Genomic DNA, 22,739 nt, shown 5'->3' with positions numbered 1-22,739 from the left:
CGCTTCTGCTTGGACAGTGTGGCCCGCAGAGATGGGCATTTTGCTTGTTCGGTCTTGCAGGACTTCCTAGTGTAAAGTATTGGTCCGCAACCCATTTATCTAATTCAAAGATAAGGAATATGCAGCTAGAAGTCTCTGTCAGATGACGAAGATACTTACCTTCGGTAACGCATTATCTGGTAGAGACTCTATTAAACTGCAGATTCCTTACAAGCCCACCCATTCCTCCCCGCTTTGCAGACTGATTTTGTTAGGACTAGGGTTACTCCTCTTTTCAGGGTCCTAGTTTTGAACACATTTATGTCTGTTACTTTATGCCTCCACCCTTCTGGCATGAAGAAAATGAAAAGTACCGACGTCCACGCTCCTGGGTGGCACCTATATAGGTGATTGCGAAATCACAACCGATGCTAATAATGCCGACGACGTTTAGCGGAGCCGAATGGAGCCACCCTACAGCACGCCCAAGGGGTATCGCTTGAGAAAACATTTCCGGATCCAGCCTGACGCCTGGGAAATTAAACGCTGAGGAATCTGCAGCTAGATAGAGTCTCTACCAGATAACGCATTACCAAAGGTAAGTAACTTGTTATTTAAGGAAAAATAAATTAATTCAAATATTAAAAGAAATATTTTTAAGGAAAGATGATGTTAAAGAAACATTGTGAAATCACACACTTGGGTGAAGACACGGGGTAGTGAGGGGTTTTTGGGTTAATTGATGAGTGGTGTTTAGGGGCGATGAGGGTTTTGTTTAGGTGTGAGGCATGGGTGGAGTTTAAGGTGTTGAGTGTTTTTTAGGGTTCGTGGATGAGTGGAGTTTAGAGGTAAAGGATGCTCCGTAGGGGTATTGATGGTTTTTAGGTTTAATGGATAGGTGGAGTTTAAGATTGGTGATTGTTTTTAAGTTTCAGTGATGGATAGAGGTTTGGGGTGCTTAAGAGTTTTTAGTGTTCGGGAATGGGTGGAGTTTAGGGTGGTGTCGGGATTTAAAGGTTCAGGGATGGGTGGAGTTAATATGTCAAAAGGATTTTTAGGGTTCAGGGATAGGGGTGTTTAGGGGTGGTGAGGAGTTTTAGGGGGCCGTGAATCTGTGGTTTCAGGGGTGGTGAGGTATTTTCAGGGTTCTGGGATGACTCGGGTTTTGGGGTGATGTGGGATTATAATGGGTAAGGGAATGGTGGGGTTTAGGCATAACAAGGGTTTTTTAGGGTTCAGGAATGGGTGGAGTTTTGGGGTAGTGAGGGTTTTAGGTTAAGAGACGAGTAGAGTTTAGACATAGAAAGGACTTTAAGGGTTAATGCGTGGGTTGAGTTTCGAGGTCCGAGATAGGTGGAGTTTAGATGTGGTGAGGGTGTTTTAGGGTTCAGAAATGGGTGGAGGTGAGGGTTAGAAAAAGCTTTTAGGATTCAGGGTTCGGTGGAGCTTAGTGGTCAGGAATAGGTGTAGTTTAGGCTTGGGGAGGCAATTTTAGGGAGCAGAGATGGTTGGAGTTTAGGGGTGGTGAGGGTTCCGCGAAATAAAAGCATCCCAATTACTTATTTGACGATGTAAAAGATGTGAATCCAAAATAATTTCCCCCTGTGTAACTGATTGAAATAAATACATTTGACAAACATTTTTCTGAGGATAAGACCTGAAGCAATTTAATCAACTCCATAAAATCACATATGCAGAAGCCAATTATGGACAAAAAGACATTGTATGAATTGGCTTCTATGAAATGGTAAATGGCATTCACCCTGAGCAGTTCTGTTAAACCTTTTAGATGAAATGGTTTCTCAGTAATTATATTCCATTAAATAGTTTTTCTGTGAAATCACACACAACTGTCACCTAGTGCCATTCTTCTGCTGTCAGTACTGTGGGCGGTGTCTCTTGTGCACCTAAAAGGAAACCTGCAATAAAAACATTCAGTGAAACTTGGCATTTGCAGTTTGCATACACATACAGACAATATAATTTAATTAACAATAGTGTATCCATCCCATTCAAATAACATAATATTTCAATAACATACAGATTTAAAAGTTTACTTTTTGTGTATCCAAGACATATGAAACACCTGTGGGAGGCAGGGGTGAATGGGTAAATACAACAGATATAATCCTTAAAATATCAATGCTGGTGTGCGCCTAAGACAGGCAGGGGGTGCAGGGGAAAATTGAATAATCCTTCAAAAAAGATGCAGGTGTCCATCTGTGGCAGGCACAGGGGAAAATGTAATAATCCTTAGAAATATGAATACTCGTGTGTTCCTATGGCAGGCAGGGTGCAGGGGAAAATGTAATAATCCTTAGAAATATGAATACTGGTGTGCACCTATGGCAGGCAGAGGGTGCATTCTATAATGAAGTAAATGAATGCTGGTGTGCACCAATGGCAGGCAAGGGGTGCAGGGGATAATGGAATACTCCTTAAAACTTGAATGATGGTGTGCACCTCTGGCAGACAGATGTTGCAGGCTATAATGGAATAAATTAATGCTGGTGTGCACCTATGGCAGGCAGGGGGAGCAGGGGATAATGGAATAACACTTAAAACATGAATTCTGGTGTGCACCCATGGCAGGCAGATGGTGCAGGCTATAATGGAAAAATGAATGCTGGTATGCACCTATGGCAGGCAGGGGGTGCAGGGGAAAATGAAATCATTTTTTTTTAATGAATGCTGATGTGCATCTATGGTAGGTAAAGGGTGCGGGGGATAATGGAATAATCCTTAAAAACATGAATACTCGTGCGCACCTATGGCGGGCAGCGTTTGCAGGGGAACATTGATTAAAGCTTGAAAAATGAATGCTGCAAAAGGTTGACAAGGCATAAACTCTGTTGTCTCTACAACTGTTTAGAAACAGTTAAGCTAAGAGCAGACCCGCACATATTCCTTGCACTGGATGCTGAAAAAGTCTTTGATGTGGTACATTGGCCCTATATGATGCATGTCCTAGAACGGTTTGGACCCCGGTTTATAACTTTGGTAAGGCTGCTATACCGAGACCCAATGGCAAACGTCTGGGTGAATGGCGTGACATCGCCAGACTTCTCCATAGAAAGAGGGACAAGGCACGGTTGCCCCCTGCCCCCCTCTTATTTGCCCTGGTGCTGGAACCTCTAGCCTGTAGAATCCGGGCCCATCCTGGTATAACTGGCTTCCATAGGAAGATAGGGGAGACTGATGACATGCATATCTCGCTATACGCGGACAACATCCTACTATATCTCACGCGCCCCACGGAATCAGCACCCAAAGTATTTTGGGTATGTGAAAGATACAGGGCACATAATGGGCACACGATCAACTGGGACAAATCCTGCTTGGACGTGACCGGGTATGACTAGGGGGACCTCATGCTTCTACATTGTCTCCATTGAGTTGACAATGGTTTTCAGTATCTGGGTATATATGTAACCCAAAATAAAGAAAATAGCCTGAATCGTAATATCCGTAGAGTACTGACCGATTTCCACAGGAATGTGAAATGCTGGAGAGGGCTGCGCCTCATGCTGTTGGGGATGGCCGCCATGTACAAAATGATCACTCTGCCGAGGCTATTATACTCTCTGCAAAACACCTATCACAGTATACCCGATTAAATATTTGCAAAAATAGATACCGAATTCCGGAGTTAGTATGGGACAGTGACCACCCAAGTGTAACACTGAAAACACTTCAGAGAAATCAGTGTAATGGAGGAATAGTCCTCCCAGATGTGCGAGCCTACTACTGGGATGCCAACTTGGTGGTGGTTAACGACTGGTGTTATGCATCAGGAGACCACCCTACATATGCACTTGAGCAAACACAATTTCAAACCTTAAACAAGTTGTTGTTCCAGAGCAAAACACCAATAGAAATTCATAGGTAAGATCAGTACAATAAAAATGTCCATATCCAAGGTGTTCTCAAGTGAGAATTTTCTCCTTTTAATTTTCTCGTCTTGTTTTTGATCTTAATCAAGGATATACAGTTGATTTCACAACGATTGAGTTGATATAAATGACATCACCAAATGTAGCCAACACGTGTTTCATCTTGGGAATTTTCACCCACTGACTTCCTCAGGGCTACAACAAAAATATACAATACTCAAAGGATATCCAAACAATAAATTAAACATTTCTACAATTTATAGTCTTAAAATTATGTGATGAAAGTGAATAAATAGATACTAACCAAATAACAAAGAAAGTCACCCAGTGACAAATCTCACACCTATAACCTATAAAGTAATACAGGAGAAATGAGAAAGAAGGTGCTTGAAGATCCACACACCCAAAACGTGGTCACAGAGATAAGGCTGTATAATCCATATAAGTATCACAATGTGTGATCCACCTAAAGAGTTCTCAAGATTAGTAGGTGGCTCATCCCAAAGAGGATAAATATCAGTTTTTAGTTTTTTCTTTTCAACACAACTAACCAAACAAATAATATCCACTCACCAAGAACTATTTCTTTGACAGCAGTTTCACCACAAACCAGGTAAGGCTGTATGTGGTCCAATATAATATGGGTCTATAGAGAAAAAGAACAACAACAAGGGGAAGCAACGATGGTATTTATATGGTCAGACAATATCAGACTATAGTTCATATATATATTTATTTACCCTAAAATAAGAGACGCCCCTCAAGAAACAGAGGGGAGACATTACCCGCCACTTCATTTTCAATATCTGTAAATCAATACTAAGCCTATAAGGTTAAATATGAGATTTAATAGTCTAGTCATCGGTTGGTTTTGACTAGATGCTTTCAAAGAGAATCATTCCATGTGCAACGGCAATTGTCTTAACTAAAAAACATACGAATCATACGGTTCGAGGCATGTGGGCTGCTGAATTCATATCTGTGCATAGATCGCCGCCTAGTGTTGGGTCCGGATGTTTGCACGTTGTTGTCCTGGAAGAGTCTTCGAAGTATCCTGAGATAGGTGACTCCTCCCCTGGACCACAGTGCGCATGGGCATCCTCTCCATCCTCAGATTGTTTTTTTCCGCCATTGGGTTCGGATGTGCTTATCTTGACTCAAGTTAGGAAAATTTAGTTTTCAGGCCAAAAGGCCTTTAGTTTTCGTCGGTACTGTTCCCGATCGGTATCGACAGTTTACTTGCTAGTTTAGCGACTTTAACAACTTTTTCGGATCCATTATATCCGACCATCGACCCTACATCGACGATGGAATCGAGGACCCCATTCAAGCGGTGTCCTGTTTGCCACGCGAAATATCCACATATCGACGTCCACCCGGTAAATGCCTCTCACCGGATCACGACGAATCGAAATGTATGGCCTGTGCCCGATTCAGATCCAAGAAGACTCTCCGGAATCGACGAGCCACGAGACTTGAAGCGCAGCAAGCGGCACCGGCCCCGACCAACATCTTCAGCACCGAGGACGAAGATGTTGAAAGCGTGGAAAACATACCCTCCAGCCCCGCTTCCGAACACGGTTCCAGATCGGAAGACGTAGATGAAGAGCTTTTTCACAGGGAAGAAGCCGACGATGAGGTAGGAGACTACGATGAGGCCTTAGGGGCCGAAGAAGGTAGCTCTGGTGACGAGCAGGGCCTACCCGTCCAAACGGAGGATATCCCAGTGCGTCAGTCTACGGTTCTGGTCGAGGGATCGCCTTCGGGCCTTACCCAAGATCAATCCTGCAGTTCTTCGGCCCCGCCCTCTGGCCCGGCCTCGGACATCCAGCGAGAGCCATTATTACCCAAAAAGACTGGTTTCCCTTCCACGAAACCAAAACCAATCGTTGCACCGGTTCAACAGAAACCGAAAGTGAAACTAACACTGGTCGGCTCGAGGACCACCACACCTTCGACGCCAGCCAAAACCGTCGGCTCCGACCGCACCAAAAGGGACTTCGGTGCCGAACTCGCTGCAGCCGATGTCGGCGCCGGCCCAAAGAGAAAGGCCATCGGTACCGCCAAAGCGCCTCGTCCCCGGCACCGAAACAATTGGCACCGACCACCAAGGTTAAAATGGCCGCTGCATCGCAATCCACCTCGAAAGCAGCGACTACGGTCCAATCATCGACGCCGTCGACAGCTGCTACCTCTCCTCGACTCGATGACCCTGTGGCTCCAAAGAAGTCCACACCTACCTCTACAGAACCACTCGGCGCCAAAGAACCGTCGGCGTTCCAGGTGCGACAAGTTGCAGCGTCCTTGCAACGCATCAGAGAAAAGGCAGCCCTCCAGGCCACGTCGGGCTCCGAGCAGAAAAAGGCTCAAAAGGCACCTTCGGCACCAACCAACATCACCTTTGGTTTGCCGCCATCCACGGCGCCGAAACTATTCCAGATCAGAACACGTGTCACCCAGACAAGGTCCCCATCTACTGAACACTCTCCTACTGGGACATCACCGTCCCACTTCATCGACGCCGACACCGGCAGGCTCATGCTCCGAAAGCGGAAGATCACTTCCGAGCAGGCTTTGGACTCTTACAGGATCCCGCTAAAGCAAAAACTGCCGGCGGAATCGGAACCAGTTCTTTATGAACGCCTCCACACCTCTTACCCAGATCCACAGTCCTTCTCTCCGACGCACACCGACATGGACGCAATAGAGGACTACATGGGTGACGACACCACCTAGCCCAGGGATATGGACCCTGAAGGCCAGCAGGACCCTGATCAAGCTTGGGATGACCCTGTAGACCCAGGTGCCGCTATGGATACACAGGACACGCAGCTTTATGGCGCAAAAACGTCTCCCACAGAGGACACTGCTGCATTCAACGCCCTCATTGAACGTGCCGCAGCCAATCATGGAGTGCAACTCCACTCAGACACAATCGAGGACGATTTCTTGGTGGACACTTTCGCATCCTCAGAGAGGACTGTAAAGACTCTGCCCATGTTGAAAGGTGTCCTCAAGCCAGCAAAGGACTTTTTCAAAGAAACCACCAGGGCACGGGTAATAAACCCCAGGATCGAGAAAAAATACAAGCCAGCACCTGGGGACCCTACGTACATTAGAGGCCAGTTGCCTCTGGACTCCATCGTAGTTGCTAATGCTCGCAAACGGGCACACTCACAGACAACTGGTGATGCTCCTCCCCCGGACAAAGAGTCCAAGGTGCTAGAGACCTCCGGCAAAAGGATTGCAGCCCAGGCGGCAAACATATGGCGCATTGCCAATACACAGGCGCTCCTAGCTCGCTACGATCGCTCACACTATGACACGTTAGAGACCCTACTCCAACATCTACCTGACGAGTACAAAGAGGCAGCGGAGCTCCTCATCAGGGAGGGACAACTTCTCACAAACGCATCCATTAAGTGTGCACTGGATGCCGCCGACACAGCTGCGAGAGCAATAAACACCAGCGTCATGCTACGACGACACGCCTGGTTACGAATCTCCGGATTCAAACCTGAGGTTCAAAATAACATCCTCAATCAGCCGGTCAACCCCGACTACTTATTTGGACCAGAGGTTGACACCACCCTAGAAAAGATAAAAAAAGACACAGACACTGCAAAGTCAATGGGGGCTCTGCAAACGCAGACATTTCGTAGTGGCTCCTTTCGTCGCCCCGGAAATAGAGGAGCGGGTAGAGGACAGGGGTCACAGCAAACCTACAATAAAGGGGGCACACAAAGTACCTACGATAAAAACACCCGAGGTGGATATCGTGGCTCCAGCACAAAGGGCAGAGGACGCGGTTACGGCAATACCAGGTCCTCCCCCAAGAACAAACAGTGACGCCCTCTCCCTTCCCCCCGACCACATAACACCTGTCGGGGGGAAGACTCCAGCGGTTCCTGTCCACGTGGAATACCATCACCACGGACAGGTGGGTCAAAGATGTTATCCAACACGGTTACTGCCTCGAATTAACCTCCACTCCACCCACAATACCGCCAAAGCACCGTCCTATGTCCTCAGAGCACTTAGCATTATTACAGCAGGAAGTGCTAAGTATGCTGCAAAAAGGCGCAATAGAGGTCGTGCCCGTCCACCAGCAGGGGACAGGGGTGTACTCTCTGTACTTCTTAATACCAAAAAAGGACGGGTCACTCAGACCTATACTAGACCTGAGACCCCTCAACCACTACATTCTCTCAGAGCATTTCCACATGCTCACCCTACAGCAGGTTCTCCCGCTGCTCAGACAGGGAGACTTCCTAGCCACGCTAGACCTCAAAGATGCGTATTTCCACATACCCATACACCCGTCACACAGAAAATATCTCAGGTTCACTATTCAGGGGCAGCACTACCAATTCAAAGTTCTTCCCTTCGGCGTGACAACAGCACCCAGAGTTTTCACAAAGTGCCTAGCAACTGTGGCTGCACATCTACGGAGGCAACACATTCACGTCTACCCTTACCTGGACGACTGGCTTGTTCAGGCAAAGTCAGCCCAGCAATGTGCCAGCCACATGTCCCGCACCATTCACCTTCTTCACAGTCTGGGATTCTCACTAAATTACCCAAAATCACATCTCCAACCCGCACACGTACAACAGTACCTAGGTGCGACCATAGACACTCTGGCAGCCACAGCTCAGCCAAATTTAGTGAGGATCAACGGCATGCAAATGCTGATCTCAAAGTTCAAACCCCAACACTCCCTTCCTGCGCGAGTGTTCATGCAGTTGATAGGCATGATGGCCTCCCGCATTTTCATAGTCCCGCACGCGAGACTACATATGCGCCCGCTTCAGGAGTGCTTGGCACGTCAATGGAATCAGGCTCACGGGCAACTAAAAGACCTAGTGTTGGTGAGCGGTCGGGCATACAACTCTCTGCATTGGTGGAATCCACAAAACCTTTGCAAAGGCCGACCGTTCCAAGAGCCTGTTCCACAAATCATACTAACAGCGGACGCGTCTCTCCAGGGATGGGGAGCTCATGTACTCCATTACACAGTGCAGGGACTATGGACAATACAACAAAAGAAGATGCACATCAACCTTCTAGAACTGATGGCAATCTTCCTGGCAATGAAAGCCTTCAAGGTACACTTGTGCAACAAAGTCGTGTTGATCCGGACAGACAACATGACTGCCATGTACTACATACAGAAGCAGGGAGGAACGCACTCTCCACAGTTGTCTCATCTGGCTCAGAGCATGTGGAAGTGGGCCATTCAGAGGAACATATTCCTCATGGCGGAACACCTCCCCGGCAAGGACAACCAGATGGCGGATCTGCTCAGCAGACACAACCACCAGATGCACGAGTGGGAGCTACACCCGTCAGTACTCCAACCGTACTTCCAACAGTGGGGTCATCCAGAGATAGACCTATTCGCCACAAGCGAAAACGCAAAATGCCAAAGCTTTGCCGCCAGGTTCCCACATCCACAGTCGCAGGGCAATGCGATATGGATGAACTGGTCCGGCAGATTTGCGTACGCTTTTCCCCCAGCGCCGTTGATACCGCTGGTGGCACGCAAACTGCGACAACACTCACTGACACTCATCCTGGTTGCTCCAACATGGGCACGCCAGCCATGGTACACCACCTTTCTGGAACTTTCCGTGGTGCCGCATCAAAGGCTGCGGATCAAACCCGCGCATTTGACGCAGAACCATGGAGAAATTCAGCACCTATATCCGCAACAGCTGAACCTGGCGATCTGGCTCCTGAAGTCCTAGAGTTTGGCTACCTAAACCTGCCACCTGACTGTATGGAGATCGTTAAGGAAGCTAGGAGACCCACTACCAGAGCTTGCTATGCAGCCAAATGGAAGAGGTTTGTCATTTATTGCAATAACAATGACATTAACCCGCTAGACGCATCCATTCAAAACATAATCTGTTACCTCGTACACCTATATCGATGCAATCTGGCATACACCTCAATACGTATCCATTTGACCGCAATAGCAGCCTATCTCCAGAACAGGCAGCACCTCTCTTTATTCAGAGTGCCTGCCATCAAAGCCTTCTTGGAGGGACTTAAACGAGTAATTCCCCCAAGACACCCACCAGCACCAGTGTGGAACCTCAACTTGGTCCTCACCCGACTGATGGGTCCACCCTTCGAACCTCTCCACTCATGTGAGATTCAATTCCTCACCTGGAAAGTAGCTTCCTAGTAGCAATCACTTTGTTGAGAAGAGTTAGTGAACTCCAGGCACTAACCATTCAAGAGCCATTCATACAGGTTCACACAAACAGGGTCGTACTACGTACCAACCCCAAATTCATGCCTAAAGTAATATCGCAGTTCCACATGAATCAAACGATTGAACTGCCTGTTTTCTTTCAGAATCCACAAAATGTCGCTGAAAGAATACTCCATACACTAGACGTCAAAAGAGCCCTCATGTACTATATAGACAGAACTAAAAACTTTAGGAAGACAAAACAACTTTTCGGTGCCTTTTCCCCACAACACAAAGGCAACGCCATCTCCAAAGCAGGTATAGCCAGATGGATCGTTAAATGTATTCAAATTTGCTATCAAAAGGCTAAACGCACATTAACGATTCCCCCTCGAGCCCACTCAACACGTAAGTTAGGGGCCTCCATGGCTTTCCTGGGAAACATTCCTTTACATGATATATGTAGAACAGCCACATGGTCCACTATACATACATTTACCAAACACTATTGTGTAGATGTACACTCAAAACAGCAGGCAGCTGTAGGACAGGCTGGTCTCAAAAAACTTTTTCAGACCGCTGCAGCTGGCACTGGTAGCCGCCGCTAATGGGAGGTACTGCTATGTATTCTATGCACAGATATGAATTCAGCAGCCCACATGCCTCGAACTGAATATGCTACTTACCAGTATGCATCTGTTCTTGGCATGTAGGGCTGCTGACATTCATATCGCCCACCCTCCTCCCCGGCGCCTGTGGCAGCTGCAGCTCTCAGAATTACTGTATAGCATGGTCATCACTTTCTGTATCTACTCCATCACTGCCACAATGGCGAAAAACAATCTGAGGATGGAGAGGATGCCCATGCGCACTGTGGTCCAGGGGAGGAGTCACCTATCTCAGGATACTTCGAAGACTCTTCCAGGACAACAACGTGCAAACATCCGGACCCAACACTAGGCGGCGATCTATGCACAGATATGAATGTCAGCAGCCCTACATGCCAAGAACAGATGCATACTGGTAAGTAGCATATTCATTTTATCCAATATTCTGGCCATTGTCCTAAAATATATCTAGATAAGGGCAATAAAAAATTACATAAATTCCAAATTCAAAGTAATATTATATTCCCTCAACATAAGAGAAAGAACCACAGCCTACCAACCCGCAAACTACAGTTCAAAGAGTATTATTCATACAGTTATAAGTATATACTCCCAAATGGTAAGACGAGGTGTATAATAATCCCGAATGTCCAATTTATAAAAAATCGGGAGCATAGCTAAAGAGTAAAAATATATATAAGTAGCCACGATCTTTTACCTCAATCAGGTGAATAGTGCAATTTCAGTAAAGTATAGATAAAAAACAAGTCTAAAAGGCAAGAACAGAAACAACACATATTATTCCTATTCCAAGTTAGTCAGCCCTTATATATTCAATTAACATGTTTATGTTCCCTATATATTTAAAGAAGTCTAGTATATGATCATGAGTATCAAAAAGTGAAGGAATTCACAATATATCGCCATAGAGGTGAATCCTTCTATCAGTACGATAATAATATCCTAAGAAGAAACATTTAGCTGCGGTACATAAATATGCGCCCGTAAGTTAAATAGCGGGTAAGTTCAGGCAAGGAATTTAAGAAAATTACAGCACATCTCGCCGAAAAAAACTGGAGCATGTAATCTTACCCGAAAAGGATAGTGCTCCCGTCATCGTCTTGGGTTTCAGTGTATATAAAAGCCAGACATGCGATATTTGCCCGTATATATACCGGAAATCAGGGGACAGCTCATTCGGTTCATTATAATCGAAAGAGGACTAGCAGTTCAGTTCATATATAGAGAGTATCCGCCATCTTTAAATAGAGTTTTAATATTGCGAGGTATCGGCATTAATATTAAATTGGCCGTATTGCAACATAAGCTGCATAGTAAGTCACTATTACGGTGTATAATGGTGACAAGGGAATTATATGCAAATACCGTCGCACAGGAATATGTATTTTAGAAAATCGGCATTAAAATTAGTTAAGCCGAAAACCAACATGGATAGTATCATAACTGAATGACATTAGTTTTAGACTTATGAATATTTTGAAAAACTGCTATGGAAGTGGACACTTTAGAAAAGGAGATTGCTGACCTTAATTTGATTGAGCCTACAAAGAAAAATTATACCATCCTAGAGGAAATTCTAGTTAGATATGAAGATGATATCAAACAACGTAAAGCCCGTAAATTACGACAGGATGAAATTGACTATGCCAATGGTAGAGTCTTTACGTTTGCAAAAAAATGTGTCGATCTCATCAGAAAAGATCAACCCGGAGCAGATAATAAGACTCCGACAACAAGTTGTACTAGTATCAGCTCTTCTGGTAACTTATCCAGTAGTGGAGAGGAGGGTCCCAGTGGAGGCCCGTTGGCAGCGTTACCGGATAACTCTTTTTTTAAGGGAAGTGCAACGGATCCGAATGGGCAACAAGGGGAACGAAATGAGATCAAAACAGGACAACAGAGGAAAACAAAGAGAGGCAAAAGGGGAGGAGGGAGAAACAAAAGAAAGAGAGAGGGTCCAAACGAGATCGTGGAACAACAACCGACAATAAAAAACAATCAGATGGGAGAAGTACAGGTGGTTAATCTGTCTAGTAAAATACTATCTAATGACCTAATTTCCGTTCTTCAAAAGGGGATAAATTATTGTCCAACTTGGATGTATGATGTAACTGATGTCAAGATTGATGTATACAAATTTGTTAGACATTTGAAATTAAAAAAGTTTTTTGAGAATAATCCCAAACCGCCTGTTACCAAATCATGTGAGACGATTGTTGGGGATATGTCTATTTAAGATGTATATAATGTAACAACTCTGTTATCACTAAATGAGGATGACAATGCACCAGTTGATGCTCTTGAGGTGGCCTCTGACCTAGAATATCGCACCAATTTGAGTGTAGACAGTGGCCTTAGAAATAAATCACGGTGGACCCCACAACTTACCAGTGGTAACAATATTGGTCTTTTTCATAAAATGGTGATCATGGAAATAGACAAATGGGATACACATATGACCAAAAATAATTTTAAACTTAAATTGCGGAATTTGTCTTTTAAAGAACGTAAAGCCCTCAGTACCCTGTCGGAAGACCCTGAACTCATAGTCAGGGAAGCCAACAAGGGAGGTAACATGGTTGTAATGGATAAGTTGAAATATGACATGGAGATCATGTCACAACTGAATAATGAGATCTGTTACAGAAAATTTGACAACAATCCCATGTTTGCCATTGTGAGACGGATTAATTTTGAGCTGCTCAGATGGCGCGAAAGAGGTCTTTTGACTACTGAGGAGTTTTCCTACCTTAAGACAGATAAGCCAAGATATCCCTGTATGTACACGCTCCCTAAAATTCACAAGAGTTTGATTGACCCCCCGGGGAGACCTATAATATCTGGAATTGGGGGGCCCACTGAGAGGATTGCAGAATATGTGGATAGAGTTTTGCAGATATATGTAACTAACTTACCCTCCTATATTAGGGATAGTAAACATGTACTTAACATCTTAAATGATTTAACCTGGGATCAGGATATGCGATTTGTTACAATGGATGTGACCTCATTGTATACAAATATATTACATGAACATGGGATCCAGGCTCTGAAACATTACCTGTTTCGACGCCCTGTGGAATTGTTAGAGCATTCAGAAATGCTCATTGAAATGTCACGATTAATCCTCAAAAATAATGCTTTCCTCTTCAATAACGAGTGGTACCTACAGATCTGCGGTACTGCGATGGGTTCCAGATTTGATCCATCTTTTGCCTGTCTCTTTATGGGATGGTTTGAGGCGGAGCACATCTGGGGCCCATCTGGGGCTAAGTAGCAGGAATACATCCTATATTATGGTCGATACATAGATGATTACCTATTGGTGTGGACAGGAAGTGAAGAGACCCTTGTGGAGTTCTTCACATATATGAATAACAACATACATAATATGACATTCACCATGATATCTGATCTGGACAGAATTGTGTTTCTAGATCTGGAATTGTTCCATTGTGATGGAAAAATTCAAAGTAGGATGCATAGAAATATTACAGCGTACAATTCCTTACTGCATGCAAAAAGTGCCCACCCTAGGAGCCAGATTGATGCCATTCCGTATGGAGAAATGTTGAGAGCCCGCAGAAACTGCAGCAGAGATGAAGATTTTCTTAAAAATTTGGGAGATATCGAGACTAGGTTCCATGCAAGGGGATACTCAGGAGAAATAATCCGTAAAGCTAAAACGAGAACTATGAGATTACATCACCCTGACACTCCTAATAACATCTCAAAAACAAAGAAAAATAAGGATACAGATGTCCGATTGGTGACCATCTATCATCCATGGTCCCAGAAATTATTTACAATCCTTAAACAGAATTGGCCTTTACTCACGGCAGATAAGTCATTGGAGAAATATCTTTCCAAATCACCGTGTATTAAATATAGGAAGGGTAAAACTATTCAGAGCGTTATTAGTTCCAGCTATCCAGCTCCACCAAAAACCAGAACTACTTGGCTAAGGCAACTTAACATTGGATTCCATACATGTGGTAGTTGTAGCATGTGTAAATTTGCTAAGAAAGGAGTGAGGGAATTTGAATATAATGGCTCACGTAAATTTCAAATTCATGAACACATTGACTGCTTGACCAAATATGTGGTCTATGTGATTCAGTGCAAGTGTATGAAGATCTATGTGGATAGCACCATCCGTCCATTAAAGGAACGAATGGTGGAACATTTCCGTGCGTTGAAGAACCTAGATGAGAGATACCCAATAGGGAGTCATGCTAATAAATGCCCTAATCAGAGAACATCATTAGGATTTCAATTCCATGGTCTAGAAATTGTTCATAACAACCCAAGGGGTGGAGACAGAGAACTCAAACTAAGACAGTGTGAAGCAAGATGGATTTTAAAGCTTCGAGCAGTCGAATATGGAATCAATATAGATCATGAGCTTCACTACTTCCTATAAATGTGAACAATTATCAATGTCAATTATTGTATGATTCTGTAAGATTTTCATTGCATATATCTTGGGACTGCTTCTGTGATTTTGTGCTACCTTGCTCTTCAGGTTTGTGTTTCTTTCTCCCAGTTATATGCTTTTTCGAATTCACTATATATATTGACTTTGAAAGATTGATATTGAAATGGTATGCTTTTTACATGTCTCTATATGGCTCTACCCAGAAATGCACAAACTGATTTACATGATAGTCATTTCATTTGTTAATACTTTTTAACAACTTATATGAATTTTAAGCAATCACTCATAGAGAAATAGAATATAAGATCGCTAGTGGTATACATATATAACCTGCGTGTACTAACAGTAATATTGATGTGTTCTTATCCTATCACATGTATGTGTACCTCTAATATTTACTAAACTACCTTTCTTTCACCTGTATTCTCCTTCCCGCTATTTGCTCTCTTTTCGCCCGACCGTTTTTCGTTTAACTATACAATATATAAGTTGTGTGGCATTGCTTGCCACATACACTTATGACTAGAAGTGTGTAAACAACAAAACGAAAAAAGGATGAGTGGCTGGTTTTTAACCTTCTGGCATGCTTGATTTAGCCCTTTTAATATTGGGCCTTATTATATGATGCAATATCTTGAACTCTTCGTTAGTAATGCTCTAGTATGCCCCTATGACCATGTACTCAGGTCTGAAACTTTATTGTTTCTCATATGAAGGACAAGTAGTTGATTAAGATACCAAAACCCTTATTAAGACAAAGGTAGACCTGAGAAAATGTCACTAATCTTAATTAGCTTTTCTTATGAAAATAGCTTATTATGAACGTGCTCTTTGTTATATAAGACTATGATATTAAGTGATGTGATCAACTTCCTTGATACTGACACCAATTGAAAATGGTGTAAATTTATTAACTTCTTGGGATTAATTGCTTATCTTTATGCGACGGTATCTATACACAATGTTTTGGTTACTTGTTTATGTCGTAACAGTGACATATGATGTTAGTCCCCGTTATGATACTATCCATGTTGGTTTTCGGCTTAACTAATTTTAATGCTAATTTTCTAAAATACATATTCCTGTGCGACGGTATTTGTCACTATAATACGCCGTAATAGTGACATACTATACTGCTTATGTTGGAATACGACCTAATTAATATTAATGCCGATACCTCGAAATATTAAAACTCCATTTAAAGATGGCGGACACTCTCTATATATGAACTGAATTGCCAGTCCTCTTTCGATTATAATGAACCGAATAAGCTGTCCCCCCGATTTCCGGTATATATACGGGGAAATATCGCGTGTCTGGCTTTTATATACACTGAAACCCAAGACGATGACGGGAGCACTCTCCTTTTCAGATAAGATTACATGCTCCCGTTGTTTTCGGCGAGATGTGCTGTCATTTTCTTAAATTCCTTGCCTGACCTTACCCGCTATTTAGCTTACAGGCGGATATTTATGTACCGCAGCTAAATGTTTCTTCTTAGGATATTATTATCGTACTGATTGAAGGATTCACCTCTATGGCGATATATTGTGAATTCCTTCACTTTTTGATACTCGTGATCATATACTAGACTTCTTTAAATATATAGGGAACATAAACGTGTTAATTGAATATATAAGGGCTGACTAACTTGGAATAGGAACAATATGTGTTGTTTCTTTTCTTGCCTTTTAGACTTGTTTTTATGTATACTTTACTGAAATTGCACTATTCACCTGATTGAGGTAAAAGATCGTGGCTACTTATATATATTTTTACTCTTTAGCTATGCTCCCGATTTTTTATAAATTGGACATTCGGGATTATTATACATCTCATCTTACCTTTTGGGTGTATATACTTATAAATGTATCAATAATACTCTTTGAACTGTAGTCTGCGGGTTGGTAGGCTGTGGTTCTTTCTCTTATGTTGAGGGAATATAATATTACTTTGAATTTGGAATTTATATAATTTTTTATTGCCCTTATCTAGATATATTTTAGGACAATGGCCAGAATATTGGAGAAAACATATGATTCATATGTTTTTTAGGTAAGACAATTGCCGTTGCACATGGAATGATTATCTTTGAAAGCATCTAGTCAAAACCAACCGATGACTAGACTATTAAATATCATATTTAACCTTATAGGCTTAGTATTGATTTGCAGATATTGAAAATGAAGTGGGGGTAATGTGTCCCCTCTGTTTCTTTACGGGCGTCTCTCTTAGTTTAGGGTAAATAAATATATATATGAACTATGGTCTGATATTGTCTGACCATATAAATACCATTGTTGCTTCCCCTTGTTTTTCTTCTTTTTCTCTATAGACCCATATTATATGGGACCACATACAGCCTTACCTGGTTTGTGGTGAAACTTCTGTCAAAGAAATAGTTCTTGGTGAGTGGATATTATTTGTTTGGTTAGTTGTGTTGAAAAGAAAAAACTACAACTGATATTTGTCCTCTTTGGGATGAGCCACCTACTAATCTTGAGAACTCTTTAGGTGCATCACACATTGTGATACTTATATGGATTATACAGCCTTATCTCTGTGACCACGTTTTGGGTGTGTGGATTTTCAAGCACCTTCTTTCTCATTTCTCCTGTATTACTTTATAGGTTATAGGTGTGAGATTTGTCACTGGGTGACTTTCTTCGGTATTTGGTCTTTGGTTAGTATCCATTTATTCACTTTCATCATGTAATTTTAAGACTATAAATTGTTGAAATGTTTAATTTATTTTTTGGATATCCTTTGAGTATTGTATATTATTGTTGTAGCCCTGAGGAAGTCAGTGGGTTAAAATTCCCAAGACGAAACACATGTTGGCTACATTTGGTGATGTCATTTATATCAACTCAATCGCTGTGAAATCAACTGTATATCCTTGATTAAGATCAAAAAGAAGACGAGAAAATTAAAAGGAGAAAATTCTCACTTGAGAACACCTTGGATATGGACATTTTTATTGTACTGATTTTACCTATGAATTTCTATTGGTGTTTTACTCGGGAACAACAACTTGTTTATTGTTTACCCTCTGTGTCCTTGGCCACATAGGTTTTTTTGGGACGTGGGTGGCCGTTCCTCTTTGTTCCCTGGAGCATGTTTTGATAGAACTTGCCCCTTATTACGAAAAATTGGTTCTGCGCAAGGGGTAACCTAGCCACGCTTCAAAGTTTATTACAATTTCAAACCTGCTCCTATTTGGAGGGCAGGATCGTGGAGCCTACCATCTGCCATGCATATTACGATAGAGGCTTGAAGGCAAGCAAGGATAGGACAAAAAAGTAACCTGGGAGACTCCGCTCTGGGAGGGGGTCTCTCTTGAAGGAAATAGGTAAGCTAAAGGGCTATACCGCATGGGGTACGATAGGTATATCCATGGTTGGAGACATCCAGGTGGAGGGGACTCTGATCTCATTTGCCCAACTACAGAGGGAGTACCAATGACATAGGAGGCAATATTTTCAATACATGCAGCTCAGCCATGCTTGGAGAGCAGAAAGACTGCATGGTAGGGATCTCCCGGAATATGCCACACTCGAGGGGAGGCTGGTCCAGGGTTAACTGGAAGATAAGGCCATATCCTGGACTTATAAAATGATTAAAACCAAATGTGCCTGACATCCTACAGAACCTGCAAGCAAGGTGGATGATACAGACTGGAATGTGACCCTGATGCATTTCAGAGAAACTGCAATCAAGTCCCGGCTCCGACTGATACAATATAAGATAAGATCCTTCACCTGGTGTACTACGACAGAGCCCGTCTGCACACAATGGGTAGGGCAGCTTTCCTGCATTGTCTCCGCTGTAAAACCGAACGTGGATCATTTATGCATACCCTGTAGGAGTGTTCTAGTATAAAGGAATACTGCAGGGGCATGCTTGGAAAACTTGGTAAAATACTGGAGGACACTATACCAGCAGATCCCAAATTCAAAGTTTTTGGGTGTGCCGACAGACGTATACCTTCCCAGAGCCAAACTCCTCTTTGCCAACTTAGACTTGACAGTAGCTAAAAGGGAAGTGGCTAGGAGATGGGGGGGGGGGGGGCACCGGAGTTGCCGATACTTGCGGAATGGATAAAGGCAATGTATCTTTATATGGCAGCGGAAAAGGTCACATACAGGGTGCGAGGGTGCCCGAGGAAATTCTGTAAAATATGGGCCCCATGGATGGAATATTATGATATAGACTTAGGGGATGATGCACCTGAAACATAGTGTATACAACACCCCCTGGGACCTCCAATAACATTTGGCTCCAGAATGGAACAGAGGCTGTAGATTTAGTTTGATGATTTTATATGACTACAGAGTGTTGTACTAGCCTTTCGTGGCCAACCATGTCTTCCCTAAATTGTAATTCCTGGTGTAAACAATGTTGTATATGCTGTTTCGTATGTTCCCCCAAAAAATCAATAAAAATAAATAATTTTAAAAATGAATGCTGGTGTGCGCCTATGGCAGAGGGGGTGCAGGGAAAAATGTAATAATCCTTAAAAAATGCATGCTGGTGTGCACATATGGGCTAATAGTCCTATGGCAGGCAGGGAGCGCAGGGGAAAATCAAATAATGTAAAAAAATGAATTGCTGGTGTCTCACTTGGGTCAGGGACTAGGAGAAATCCTTTGGGAGGCAAGGAGGTTTAGGCAAAAATGGAAAACAAATTAAAAAAGCATATACACACTGTTTATACATGCTACAATCACCTTCAAGCACATTAAACTGATATCGGGGGGGAAAAAAAGAAAAAAATGAACAAAAAATAAAAAGGCATATCCTTCTTATATCAATGTCCCTAGAAAATGGCTTTGAAAGCTAGAAAAAAGGATTTAACACACTGGCTGGCTACACAAAATGGCTGCCGGTCACATGGTCAAAGAACAATACGCAAGAAGGCATGGACAACAAAGAACACATGCAGCTGGATGGCAAAAGCACACTAGCTGCCTATACAAAATGGCCGCCAGTCAAATGTTCGAAGAACAACCTGCAAGGAGACATGGACAACAGAGAACACCTGCAGGCCTATGGCAAGATCACACTGGTTAGCTACACAAAATGGCCTCCAGCCATGTGTTCAAACAGCAACAAGCAAAGAGGCAGGGACAACAAAGAACACATAGGGGCCTATAGCAAAAGCACACTGTCTGGCTACCCAAAATGTCCACCAGCCACATGTTCAAACAACAACAAGCAAGGAAGCATGGACCACAAAGAACACATGCAGGCCTATGGCAAAAGCAAACTGACTACTACACAAAATGGCCACTGGCCACATGTTCAAAGTTCAAAGAACAACAAACTAGGAGGCATGGGCAACAAAAAAAGAACATATGTAGGCCTTACATGGACACTAACCACACAAAAAGGCCACCAGCCACACGGCATGGAGAACATAGACAAGATGGTAGCCTATGGCAAACACACACGCACACCCTCACTGGCCAGCCAAACAAATGGCCAGTTGGCCAGCGGACAAGGGAGGCATGGTGAACAAAGAAGAAAACACTGCCATTAATTCAACAAAACCAAAAAATGAACATTTAGTTAACTATAAAACAAATTCCCACAGCACACATTCTCCCAGTGCATCAAAAACGCATCCCACCACAAAAATTCACTTTAGCAGTTTGCAGAAAAAATATAAAATACAAAAAAATCAAATTTTGCATATAAACCAACATATACCACAGAAACAGTTGCTTTATATACCCAATACCTTGTACTGGCTGGATGTCCCATTGGCAGACTAGGCCACGTCGTAAAATAAACGAACAGTGCAAATTTGACAAACATGGAGAAAAAGTACTTAACTGTGCAACCTTATTCCCTTATAAAAGTTAGAAAACTGAAAGCAACAAAATAGGCCCCCACTGCAACTCCAGGCCTTCCACAATCCGATTTCAAAATTGAAAACAAACGCCAAAAAGGTACAAATATTTGCTGCTGCATGAACTGTATTTAACAACACCCTTATCCAATGTTTTTTTAACTTACTTTATTGTGATGTCTCAAAAACAAAGTCCTTAAAATCGAATGGTATATGCAGTAGGAATTGCAGAAAAAGACTGATCTTTTCACCTCCAAATCCAAATAAAAAGTGACCAGGAGATGAACAAAGCACCAGGAGGAGCCTTCTGGACAAGACGAGGAAGTTGAAGTCTCTGTGACACTTCCTTCATGTTAAAAAGAAAGTAAAATAAACAAAAGTGCACTTTGAGCTAAATAAACTACCTGAACCATTTGTTCTAGTAAAATATTCTCTCGAAAGCGTTTTTTTCAAGTTTATTTAGCTGCTTCTTGAGAAGAAAATCTACTTTAGAAGCAGCCTTGAACGCTCTCGACCGCCAGCATTATCAAAATGGCTCCAGAAGACCCTGGCGACTGGATTTCTCACTGGGGCAAATCTCACTCACGCTTGCAAGCTTGCTCTTGGAGTCTCACGTTGTTCCCGTGAACACCGCTCTGCTCAAATTGGAGAATAATTCCAACACGCACTGACAGGCCACATTTAGCAGGAACTCAGTGTTACAAGAGTAACACAGAGTTACCTAATTCCACCAATTCCGCAAGTGGATTTATGATTCTACCTGGCTCATTGTTAATGGTATTGGGGGTGTGTGAAGTTATCACATATAATAAGCTTGTCCTCCTGTATCAGTTCCTGGTAACAGTCAGGCATACAAAACAAAACTTTTGACATTTTTGTGTTACATGACTTAAATAGACTTTTACTTGTGCAACCATTTATATTTGTCTATCAGATATGGCTTAATTAAGTGTAGCCATTTTTTGACGCATTGCAAAGGGCTTGACAGAAGGCCCATAATATTGGTTGCTACATGAGCTGTAGTGTGGTCACCATGCAGCGTTGTATCATTGCATGACCTATCACAACACAAACAGTATATAGGTTTGAGAACATGTCAGCATTGCATAATGATAGAACCTACACAGAGTTGAGTCTGAGTTGGTAGCACCTGGAACAATGGGGTCAGTTAGAGGCAGGCATTCATCTGATGTCATTCAGTGGTAGGCACTGTGATGAAGGACATATCACTCTGATTGTCTGCAGTGGAGACATGGGCTGGTTGAGTGAGAGGAACGTAGTTTCATGTGATCCCATAGCACTTTCTGGCGGTCACTATGTGCATATGGATACTCAGGTGGAGATCGTAAATAAAATATTGTTAAGATTGAATGTATTGAATGCCAATGGCAATTTCTTGTATATCAAGCCTGTAGTGCCAATGTATTTTCCCATAAGAACATTCAGTATTTATTTCAGGAGATCAACTAGACAAGATTGTTGATTATAGAGTTATGTCTAATTTTTTAGTGATCACAACCCGATCAATTTTGAGTAGTTGCTTATATATGCCTCCCAAAAAGCATCCATTATTATTCCTCTGTCAGAATTTTTTGTGGTGGGTAATGTAAGGTTAAGATGGGTTATTTTGGATCCAGATTCTGTATTGAAAGAGGCAGTAAAAGAGGAGTTGAAGGATAAACAGGTTATGTTGACTTTTAATTCCATCCTTTTCCATCATGATAACTGTTTCTGAGGCCCTAAA

General features: G+C 42.8%; 1 protein-coding gene and 1 long non-coding RNA gene across 6 annotated transcripts in view; one reads left to right on the top strand and one right to left on the bottom strand.

Annotated features, from left to right (window-relative positions):
• Positions 1-22,739, top strand: part of STK33 (serine/threonine kinase 33) — a 1,543,521-nt gene that overhangs the window by 1,250,479 nt on the left and 270,303 nt on the right. The gene's annotated exons all lie outside the window — the stretch shown is intronic.
• LOC146857571 (uncharacterized) overlaps positions 1,624-22,739 on the bottom strand; it is a 318,627-nt gene continuing 297,511 nt past the window's right edge. Inside the window, exon 3 of the long non-coding RNA XR_014979921.1 lies at positions 1,624-1,898. This is a non-coding gene — a long non-coding RNA (uncharacterized LOC146857571). The remainder of the gene's footprint in view (positions 1,899-22,739) is intronic.

The sequence above is a fragment of the Triturus cristatus genome, chromosome 3_2 (genome assembly GCF_964204655.1).
Source record: "Triturus cristatus chromosome 3_2, aTriCri1.1, whole genome shotgun sequence".
Classification (NCBI taxonomy): domain Eukaryota; kingdom Metazoa; phylum Chordata; class Amphibia; order Caudata; family Salamandridae; genus Triturus; species Triturus cristatus.
The sequence above is the reverse complement of the archived record's forward strand: the minus strand, read 5'-3'. Positions and strand labels throughout refer to the sequence as shown.